At 42.3% G+C, this 12,194-nt stretch overlaps 1 long non-coding RNA gene across 1 annotated transcript; it reads left to right on the top strand.

Annotated features, from left to right (window-relative positions):
• Positions 1 to 11,131: 11,131 nt before the first annotated feature.
• LOC128318896 (uncharacterized) lies at positions 11,132 to 12,194 on the top strand. Its single transcript, XR_008302324.1, has 3 exons — positions 11,132 to 11,215; positions 11,375 to 11,493; positions 11,951 to 12,194. It is a non-coding gene; the product is annotated as an uncharacterized LOC128318896 (long non-coding RNA).

Raw genomic sequence — 12,194 nt, forward strand, 5'->3', positions numbered from 1 at the left:
TGGCAGGACATGAAGTAATGAGGGGCAAGTCAAAAACAGGTGTGGCTAGGAGCTATACAATCTGTCATAAGATAAGATAAGATAAGATAAACTTTATTAATCCCCGGAGGGAGATTCAGGTCATGTGACACTCCACAGATTTATCACTTTGAAGAAAAAAAAAGGAGGAGGCAGGAGTGATGGAGAACCCCTCTGTTAGTTACTCCTGTCATCAGCAGGTTTTCAGAGCAGATCAGGAGAAGATGCTTAGCCAGTACCCTGAGACAGCATCTGCCATGTACTGTGGCTTGTGTCCAAAGCAGGTGGGTAATACAGTGAAAGGATTATGTATGCCTAAACTAGTTCATGGACAGCCTACACACACAGATAATTATGCAATAATTAAGTAAATGTGTGTGTGTGTGTGTGTGTGTGTGTGTGTGTTATATTTTGCCTTCATTATGTTGGCTTTCGCTTTGGCTTTGTTCTGTGTTCATTGTCAAGTGTTAAAATTTGTTATATTTAAAGTGACATTATTTCATATGACTTTATGACGTCATGTCACAATGTACCCCTCACATGGTACAGCATGCCCCACCTATGGGTTCTAACATTTCACAGTTACATATATAAGTTAGTACATATATACAACCATATGAAAAGATTCTCAGATGTACAGCCAGCTGAGAAACTCATACTTAAAGCTACTTACAATGGATAGAAAAAATCTACACACCCCTGTTAAAATAGCAGGTTTTTGTGATGTAAAAAAAAAAAAAAAAAAAAAAATCAAACCAAAATAAATCATATCAGAACTTTTTCCATCATCAATGTGAAATTACAACATATAAAAATTAAGTGAAAATTCATCAGAAACATTTTAGGGAAAAATAGGAAAAATAAAAAAGTTACAATGATCTGTTTGCATAATTGGGGGTGTGGCTGTGTTCAGAATGAACCAATCACATTCAATCTCATGTTCAAAAGTAATTATCATACAGCTGTCATCAATGAAATTATTCTGATTAAACCCCAAATAAAGACCAACATGCATTCATACATTTAATTTATTAAATCATTTCATTATTTGAACCAAGTTATTTACTGCAAATGCAGAGAGTCAAGTTTGGCCACATGAGAGTAACCAAGATCCATCCAGCACAACACACTTCACTCACTACACAAAAACTCTGTTTGCCTCATAGCATGGAATAATATTAATTATAGTGACTCATTATTATTATTAGTAGTAGTAGTAGTAGTAGTAGTAGTGATGTTGATATTGTTGTTATCAGAATAATTTTATTTGCCATATACTTTGACATGTATTAGGATTTTTTCTTGGTGTTTGGTCACAACACGATACATTCAACATTTACACACACACATCACAGACAACACAACACACAACCACCATCCCAATATCCAAATACTGCACCTTAAGCAGAAATCCATAGACTCAGTTGTAATTTATATTACAGTGGAGGTACAAATAGCAGCTGAATGCAGTTCAGATGGCATTAAATGGAGTCACATAATTGTGATATAAAAATAATAATAATAATAATAATAATAGTAAAGAGTAGAGGAGAGGCGTGTGTTGGAGTTGTTATGGCAGAATAATCCAGTGCACAGTAATAAGGCTGATGAGCTCTGTGTCTGTGGGAAGGACACAAGGCCTACCGGCTGTTTGAGGCGGCGCTGCGTGTTGTGCTGGATGGAGCTTGACTGCCCTCGTGTGGCCAAACCCAGGAACTGCAATTTCCCACAATCACTATTCTGTTATGAAGTATTTTATGGCGGTGTTTATAAGTCTACACTTGTAGTAGTTAGCCGGGGGAGAGTGGAGAGAACTGTTAGAGAAATATTAGAGAAATGTTAGTGAATGCTCCCGCCTCCTCCCCTCCCTTTTTCCCTTTATGTTTTACTGTAATAAGGTATATATTGGCTTTATCTGTGTAATCTTCTTCCCTAGTTGTGGAGATTCTCGAGTGAAACAGCTGAGGCCACGTACGGAACATATGAAGTTCCACTGAAGCAGTGATGAGACTGAACATGACTTTTGGTGCTCATGATTGAAAATGGCAGTTTTATTAGGAACCCTAAACATTAGAGAATGAAATATTGAATGTGAAGTGTAGTAGTGCTAGTGCTTGTGAATAGACTCTCAGTTTAGATAGTGACCCTGAACAAAACTAACATGCAGTGCTTTATTAGGGTGCTGATGAAGTTGGAGTTGAACTGGTAAGAAAGCTATTATAGAGAGGCCTCATTAGACTCCCGAGGATGTTCAATCAGAAGCTGCCCCAAACTCCCCTGATTCCAGTCATCAGCTGGAATGAAGCAAAACGGCCTGCACGAGCTGAGGCGGGGGTTGTAGAGAAAGCAGATAAAACACTGCCATGTGTTAGATAAGGGCTGGGAAACTGGGCTTTACACACAGGATTTAGAGGACACAGCTTTGGAGTTAGTTTGATTATAGGTACAATATTGTTGAATCCTGGTTTTTATATTCAGTCGCACACCCTCAAAAGGTTTGAACAAAAAATACACTCTCAGAAAAGATGGTGAAGAAGCCTAAGACTAATCTAATAAAATAATAAAATCCTTTCAGTCCTAACATATCATTGACAAATGTCACTTTACATATTGATTGTGGGAATTTTTTTGAAAAAATTAAAAACACTTTAATTTCTTGTTTATTTAATAATTATTGCAAAAGTGTTTTATAGTATAAGTGTTTTATAAATCTCTTCAGGAAATAACTGGACATCATTAAAGTTCTTTTTTATTTATTTAAATGCAATTTATAACATCAAATATACAATGTATAAGCAAGTAACCAAAAAAGAAAATTATTTTTAAAAGTATTTATCCTCATGAGACTCCATAGTGTTTACTGTGAGTCACTGAGCCTCATTTCTGTTTATTAGCATTGACAAGTTTAGTTATTTACTGTGTTTCTGGAGTTATGAGGTAAATTATGATAGTTATCAGGTAGAGTTTAATATTTACTAAAGACATTTAACAGAATTTCTGAAAATGAATGCAAGTAAGTTGAAATAAATTAACTTGGGTGCTGGAAACAAACAAATTAAGAAAGAAGAAAATGAAAATAAAAGAAAAAATGAGTAAAGTGACATTGCTGAATTTTTTATTCCTGACTCATTAGAAGTGCAGTGTTAGACTGTTACACTCTAAAATATTATTCAGAGGGTTAGTAAATAAAGCTTAAAATAAAAAGTATGTTTAACATAAAAAAACAAGTTTGTTTCATTTATTTCAAATTGTGCACCAGGATAATAATAATAATAATAATAATAATAATAATAATAATAATAATAATAACTTTATTTTATATAGCGCCTTTCTGCAAACTCAAGGTCGCTTTACAATATGAAAATAGAGAACATGACAGCAGACAAAGAACAAAGGAAATAAACAGGCAATCCAAGGCATGAGTAAGATCATACAATCAGAGATCAGAAAAACAAGAAAGAAAAAGATGTGTTTTAAGGTGGGTTTTGAAATCCTGTAATGAAGAAAGATCACGTATGTTTTTGGGAAGAGAATTCCAAAGTGTGGGGGCAGAGATACAAAACGCTCGTCCACCAAATGATGCTAACCTGTGGTGTGGAATTAACAGTAGACCAGTGTCTGAAGAGCGTAATGTGCGAGCTGGGGAGTAAGTATGAATGAGATCAGAAATGTATGGGGGGCGAGACCATGAAGTGCTTTGAAGGTGATAAGGAGAATCTTGTATTGAATACGGAAGCGAATGGGTAGCCAATGAAGTCTGTGTAGGATGGGAGTAATATGAGAGTATTTCTTAGAAAAAGTGAGAACCCTAGCTGCAGAGTTCTGGATATATTGAAGTTTATTTAATGTTGTGTTTGGTAGACCATAAAAAAGAGAATTACAGTAGTCGAGTCGAGAAGCGATGAAGGCATGAACCAGTGTTTCAGCGTCATTGATATTTAAGAAGGGACGTAAACGAGCAATATTACGGAGGTGAAAGAAGGCAGATTTGGTGAGTGAAGAAATGTGAGATAGAAAGGAGAGAGAGGAGTCAAAGATTATACCCAGGTTTTTAACAGTGGTAGAAGGTCAAACCAAAATCCCAGCAATGTTGACATTATCAGCACAGAAAGGAGCAACATTTTTTGGTGAGCCGACAAGTAGTAGATCTGTTTTATCAGTGTTGAGTTTGAGAAAGTTACTGGTCATCCAACCATTTATATCATTAATACACGCTGTTATGGAGTTGGTGGGAAAAGGAGAGTTGTGTTGAGAACTGATATAGAGCTGGGTGTCGTCTGCATAGCAATGGAAGTTAAAGCCATGATGACTAATAATGTTACCTAAAGGGAGCATATAGATGATGAAGAGTAAAGGCCCAAGAACAGAACCCTGAGGAACACCGTGAGAGATAGGAGCAGTAGAGGACTTAGCCTGGCGGACAGAGATGTAATGCTGGCGGTCAGACAGGTAAGAAGTGAACCAAGATAGGGCAGTTCCAGAAATACCAAGAGCAGAGAGTGGTGAGATTAGAATACTGTGAGAGATAGTGTCGAAAGCAGAGGAAAGATCTAAGAGAATTAAAATGCTAATGGATCATAACTAGAACCGCTGTTGGTGGGTAACACTGATGCTTCTGAGCTTGTGTTTAAAAATGTGAAGCAGTGTTTTCCAAAACAGTGTGCTGATGCTTGTCTTGCTTTGCTGTAGTCAAGTGATCGTTGATGTTTGAAGCTTCATTCGAGACACCCAGTCATGTGACTGGTTCAAAAACGGTTCATTTGAAGGTGCAGTGTTTGAAAAAGATGTGAAACCTTCACGTGAGGCGGTAGAGTGGTGTTACGATTCAAACTGTCAATGACACTATTTGCAAGAAATGAAAACAACAGACATCTGATATGTGGACATCCATTAATATGGATGCATATCTAGCAGTCATGTTCCATTATATTACTAATAACTGGTAACAGAACCAGTTAATTTATTAATTAATAAATAAGATGAAATGGTAACAGCTCTACCCAAACCTGCAACTGGCAGTTTTGCAACAGATCAGCCACACCCCAGAACAGCACCGTCAGCGCATCCAGATGCTGACCTTCCGTGAGCTCAGCCACCCTTTCACGTTCGCCCAGAAGCTCCGGGACATCTGCCGGCTGCTGGCTGAGGGACGTGGTGCTGAGGATGTGATTGCCCTTGTGGTACTGGACCAGGTCGTTGCCCGACTTCCAGAAGGGATGGCAGAGTGGGTCCAGTGCCACTGACCGGCCTCGCTTGAAGATGTTATCCAGCTGGCAGAGGACCACATGGAGGTGTATGCGAGGGCAGATGAACCCCTCCCTTCTCCCTCTCTCTCTCTCTCTCTCTCTCTCTCTCTCGTGTCTCTCCCCCTCCTCCTCGCCCTTCCCCTGTGCCTGCTCCATGAAAACGGGGGCCAATTCCTCCGAAACCTGTTCCCCCAACCAGTGCTTTCCCTCCCCCTTCGTCTCCCCCTGTGTCTGTCTCCTGTCTCCCCAAGTGGGTGAATCTGGGGCTGCAGGTATGGGAGTAAGGCCTGGGCTGGTGTGCTGGCGCTGCAGGAAGACCGGGCAAACCCAAGACCACTGCAACATGATGGAGGTGGGGGCATTGGTCTGGATCCCCAAGGCGCCGCAGGCCGCCCCCGATCAAGCCAAGACATACCGCATACCGGTGAGTGTTCAAGGGCATACATATCACGCATTGGTGGATTCGAGCTGTTACCAGACCTCAATCCACCAACACTTGGCTCAAGGTGAGGCATTGGGAAAGGCACGTTTGGTGAAGGAGAGGTGTGTGCACTGGGATGTTCACGAATATCCGCTAGAGCTGGTCACTATTCACTTCCGGTGGCAAAAATATAGAGTAGAGGTGGCATTTAGTCCTTGCATCACCAATCCACTAATCCTGGGGACTAATTGGCCGGGATTCCGAACGTTAGCGAAAGAAATGTTTGTGGATGGATCCTGCAGTAGTGGAAAATGGTGTGGGATGTGCTCAGCATTGGCTAGGGAGACGGTGTCTGGGCCGTCAACGTCAGCTCCATGTCATTGGGAATCAAGAGCAGGGGAGCTCTGCTCCTCTTCTCTTGGTGGGGATTTCCCTCGAGGATTTCCCCTTGGAGCAGCCATGCGATGAGAGCCTCAAGCACGCCTTCGACCAAGTAAGAGTAATCAATGTTCAGCGAATTCAGCCTAATGCTGCTCTCTCCCACCCCTATTTTTCGATTATTAAGGACAGGTTGTATCGAGTTACGCAGGCCACTCAAACACAAGAGGAGTTGACTCAGTTGTTGGTTCTGAAGAGCTATCTGGAATCACTATTCCAGGCAGCTCACCATAATCTGATGGCTGGGCACTTAGGACAGGATAAAACACTGAACTGTCTCATGGCCCGCTTCTATTGGCCGGGCATTCGTGGCGATGTTCGCAGGTGGTGTGCGGCATGTCTCAAATGTCAGCTGGTGAATCCGCCGGCCACCCCAAAAGCGCCTTTGCACCCACTCCCATTAATCGCGGTCCCCTTCGAAAGAATTGTCACGGACCTCGTTGGGCCATTAGAGCGAACTGCACAAGGGCATCACTTTGTGCAACACGATCACTATGCAATCACTATGCAACATGATACCCGGAAGCACAATACCTCTGCGCAACATCTCCGCACATAATGTTGCGAAGACACTCTTCCGTGTTATCACCCCCGTGTTTCTACCTACGTCTAGCTCGAAATTACTCGCCAAGTGGCAACGGCCCTTTGAGGTCACACGACAGGTTGGGGATGTCGATTATGAGGTAAGGTGAATGGATAGAGGCGGAGAACAGCAGGTGTACCACCTTAACCTCCTTAAACCTTGGAGGGAGGCAGTTCCGGAGAGGGAGGAGCTAGGACCGGAAGTAACTCTAAAAACAGCAACTCAATCCACCCCAGTCCCTTATGGAGACCACCTCTCTCCGTCCCAAATCACGGATGTGGCAAAATTGCAAGCAGAGTTTTCCAACATGTTCTCGCCTCTCCCCGATCACACTGATCTCATAGACCACCACATCGAGACAACTCCAGGTGTAGTAGTACGCAGCCGCCCCTATCGTCTGCCTGAACACAAGTAAAATGTGGTTTGGGAGGAACTTAAGGCTGATGGGACTGTCCATTTTTGCATGGACTTTAGAAAAGTCAACGCGGTGTCTACGTTTGATGCAATGCCTCTCATTTACGAGTTGCTCAATCAGTTAGGCGCAGTTCACTTTTATTCGTCACTGGATTTGACAAAGGAATACTGGCAGATGCCCTTGACTCCAATGTTTCGCAAAAAGACGGCTTTTTACTCTCCGTTTGGGTTACACCAATTCGTGACCCTTCCTTTTGGGTTGTTTGGGGCCCCCGCAACATTCCATGGACAGAATCCTCCGCCCACACGCTGCTTATGCCTCTGCTTATTTGGATGACATTATTATCTACAGTAATGATTGGCAGAGGCACATGCAGCACCTGAGGGCTGTCCCAAGGTTGCTGAGAAGAGAGGAACTCACAGTGAACCCAAAGAAGTGCTTGGACAGGTAGAAGTACAGTATCTGGGCTTCTACTTGGGTCATGGGCAAGTGCGCCCCCAAAGTGAAAGTAGTAAGAAATAAGAAAGCAGCGTTTGCAGCCTGCCTGAGACCCAAAACCAAAAAGGAGGTGAGACGGTTTCTGGGTCTGGATGGCTATTATCAGAGGTTTGTGCCTAACTATTCGGATGTCACCAGCCCGCTGAGTGATCTCACTAAAAAGGGCGCACCAGATCCGGTCCAGTGGACAGAGCCATGCCAGCAGGCTTTCACTCAGGTAAAAGTTGCACTCTGTGCCAGACCACTGTTGCATTCTCCTGACTTCTCTCTCACTTTTATTTTGCAGATGGATGCATCGGGCAGAGGGCTGGGGGCCGTGTTGTCCCAGGTGGTGAAGGGGGAGGAATGCCCTGTGCTGTACATCAGCCACAAACTCTCCATGAGAGAGACGAAGTACAGCATGATCAAGAAAGAGTGTCTGGCCATCAAGTGGGCAGTCCTCACTCTCCGATTCTTTCACCCTCTGTTCGGACCATGCTCCACCACATGAAGGATGCCAACGTGTGGATCACTCGTTGGTATCTGGCACTTCAGCCATTTAAGTTCAAGGTGGTCCACAGGCCAGGGGCGCAGATGGCGCAGTCAGCGGTAGGCCGGATGGCTCCTCGGCTGGAGTCCAGAGGGGGCGTGGTCGAGCTCCGATTTGTGAATGGAGGGCGGAGCTGGAGAAGGCAAGTGTTAAGGAATGCAAACTGGCAGGGAATTTTACTAACGAGTATTCTGTGTTGCAGTGAGCTGAAGTGTGCATAAGAGAGAGAGACAGAGGTACACCTCGATAGAGGGAGCACAATCCAGTACAGAGCCGTGTGTCTGTGGGTGTATGTGTGTGTGGAACTTAAATAGACCACTGAAAGCAGAGGGGAAAATTGAGAATAAATCACCTCTGAGTTGTTCTAAGCCTGCCTCCTGCTTCCTCCTGCTTCCGCCCGAACCCATGAGATTGTTACATATATGTTATTAGTCATCAAATAAAAAAACTGTTTTACTTTAGGTGAAAAATCTTTGGGACATGCTTGACAGCCATGTTGGGGAAATTAGATGTGTGAAAAATGCCACTGCTGATGCCACAGTGGAAGTTCAATGGTTCCTTAGTGATCCAAATTTTTCCTAGACCAGAGGATCCTGTGCATTTCCGGGCTACATAAAAATGTGTGTATCCCCATCTTTATTAACTGGCACCCCAATATCTGTGTACTTCAGCCTCCTCTGTGCATTGCGAATGTGTTTTTTCTAAGGCAGAAGAAATTTTGAATAAAAGAAGGAGTATCTATGTCCCACAACAGTTGAGCAAATATTGTTCCTCAATAAACAATTCAAATCAATTTTATTTGTATAACGCTTTTACCAATGGACATTGTCACAAAGCAACTTTAAAGAAATGAAAAAAATTCAAATTAAATTAAACCAAAATAAATTGTAAATATGTCAATTCATCCCTAATGAGCAAGCCAGAGGTGAAAGTGGCTAGGAAAAACTCCCTGAGATGATATGAGGAAGAAACCTTAAGAGGAACCAGACTCAAAAGGGAACCCATCCTCATCTGGGTGACAATGGATAGTGCAATTATTAATAGATCCTCTCTATAACGGTGTACTAAATGGACAAATAGTGCAGTTGCGCAACCAGTAAATTCATCATGGTTTTCACAAAAAGTCCGGTTTGTTAAAACTATCTACTGTCCACTGATGGAGTCCTGAGTACGAAGCTGCTCGTGGCAACCGCAGCCCTAAAGCCACCACAGCAATTGCAGACCCAAGCCATCACAGTACAACTCCCCATATGAGATCCCCAAGCCATCTCCACGGCCCCCAAGTGGCACCATCCCCAACAATCCCAATGATCTAAGGCCATCCATGTGGGGCCACCCCCAGCAGCAGTGAACGATTTCAACCGATGAGAACTCCGACAAGAAGTAGGGCACCAGGATGGATCAGGCAGGTCCAGAGAGCAGAAGGGCTCAGGATCACTGGTATCTCAGGGGTAGCATTTGTAGCTCCAACCAAAGATAGGGCATCAGGATATATATCAGATATTGTTTGGTAAGCTTTTGTCTCATAATGATTAAGGGCAATGGGCAAACTAAAAGGGACAGCCAGAAGGTGACACAGACATGAGGGCGTTCTGCGTCATAACGCAGCCAGCCACTCCACCGTCGACAAATCTGAGTGAACAGCTGAGTGAAACCTCAAGATGTGAAACATCTTTATTGAGTTTTTATTGTCTCACTTTTTCACAAGCATTTTTAACAAGTCAGACAAACAGTATATTTATTTCATTTTCAGTAAAAATGCTAATATGTCAGTATGTTATCAACTTATATTCTTTGAGATGCAATTTAGGCTGCTATAGACATATTTGACTAGCAGGAGCCACTAGCATGTAGTGCTAAAGCTTGAATTGTTGTTGTTCCTCTTTTGGAAGCTTCGGTTAGGGGTCGCAACAGCCGATCATTGGTCCTTTATTTTTTGATTTGACACAGTTTTACGCCATATGCCCTTCCTGATGCAACCCTCCCCAGTTCTATCCGGGCTTGGAACCAGCAATGAGACTCACTGTTGCACGCAACCCCAGTGGCTGGGGGTGGTTCCCTGGCCAGGAATCGAACTGCGGCATTGAGATCTTCAATTCCCCATCCCTATATCACATAGTGCAGGTGATAAATTATAATGACAATAGTGAAAAACATTTCCTGCTCCTCCATATTCAGAGTAGAGTTAATCACACAGTGAAGATTTAATACTGAAATTACACATATCAGTCTTCCCACTTCAGGCATACTTACAGACTTAATGCTATTCAGAAGTTACATGTGAGTTACACATGTGGGGCAGAGTTTAATTATTTGTTGATTTCTGTGTTCCACTTCCTGGGTATGGCGGCTTTCAGGTGCCAAATCAGAGCTGGAGGATTAACATCAATTTCTGTTAGAAGATTTTGGTAGAACTTCATACCAGGTGATGGTGGTGGAGCAGAACAAATATGGGGATGTTGGGTATATAGAAGTGCTGCAAAACAACTAAATTACAGATGAAATTTCCAAAGTTTATATCAATGTGGGATGTTTACATGAACATGTATTTAAATGGTTAATTTATATGTTTGTTTATTGGTTTATTTATATAGTAATGAAAAGCTGTGATATTGTTGAACCCCTGCAGAATTTTTATCTCCTTTTTGGGGTGAAGTTTGGGGTATAAGTTGGTCCCTATTTCACACAAACAGGGAATTAACATCAGCCCTAGGAGAACTAGTCTTACTGATAGAGCTCTGAGAAGCGTGCATGAAATATTTCCTCAGCACAACCCTGTATATTTATATAAATATATGCAATTTTTATTGATTTATTTTGAGCAGTCAATACACCATTGGTAAACAAAGCAGCATCATGTCTCTGTGACAATGTGTGTGTGCAGGTGTGTATGCTTGTGAGGACAGGTGTGTGCAGGTTTGTGCAGGTGTGTATTTATTATCTGTTTACAGTCACTGCCCTTCCCACTCTGCAGAATAAACCAGTTAGACAGTGTCAGTGTTGGTGAAACTCAGCAGCTCTAGTTTGTGTTGAGGGGAACATAAGCCATTTCAGGAGTAAAAACACAGTGAGTATCTAAATCTAAAGCTATAATATATAAACACACTGAAGTGACACTAGATGCAGAAGAGTTTTGTGGGTTTGTACTGAAGTTTCAATGTACACAGGTTGTTTTAGGACTTGATACTCTGACTATTTCCTGTAAGTGAACTCTGTGCTCATACAGGGTTTGATTTAACACAGCGATGTTGGAGTGAAGTAAACGTGTGTCCTGCTGTAATCTGGAGAAGGAGACATGACCTCCAACATGAGTGTGTCTGGAAAACAGGACTTTAAGAAAGAGAGGTGAGTTACTTTTCTATTCACCAGCAATAAATACACACCGTCTCATGGGAACAGATCTGTATCACTAAACACTCACTAGTTAACAGAGGAACTAAACTTTGCTTTAAGGCATTTAATAGCAGTGAATATATCACTGATCTGATCTAAGAAAAGTTTAGAGTTATTCCCTGAGAGAATAGTAAAAAGGACTGTGTAATGTGTAGCATAAGAGCAGCATAGCTTTGAGTCAGTGAACTCTACAGGCTTTAAGACCCAGCTGAGTCAGTTAGCTGTGATTGGGACTCCTGACATCAGAGTAATTCCTGAGGTATGAGGCGAGTCTTCTGTTTGAATAAGTGTGCAGACTGTAGCTGAATTAAAAAGATGGAATTCTTGGTGTTTAATGATGAACACATTGTTTAACAGTGCTGAGACAGCAGAGTATTAATTATTGCTGATATTTCTGTTGTAATTCTAGAATGATGGAGGGAAAGAGATCAGACTCACCAGAACCCAGCTGTGTGTCCATGAAGAGTGACTGGTCAATGGAACTTCCAATTAACTACAGAGACAGAGACAGTTCTACTGATGTGAGGTCAGTATAGTGAGGTGTTTTACAGCAGTGTTCCACCTGATCAAACTCACTCGCCTCATTATGAAGCCCTTCATGAGCTTTATCAGGTGTTGAAGCAGTAAAACACTAAACTGTACAGTGTTGCAGC

This window comes from Pangasianodon hypophthalmus, chromosome 9 (assembly GCF_027358585.1).
Source record: "Pangasianodon hypophthalmus isolate fPanHyp1 chromosome 9, fPanHyp1.pri, whole genome shotgun sequence".
NCBI lineage: Eukaryota > Metazoa > Chordata > Actinopteri > Siluriformes > Pangasiidae > Pangasianodon > Pangasianodon hypophthalmus.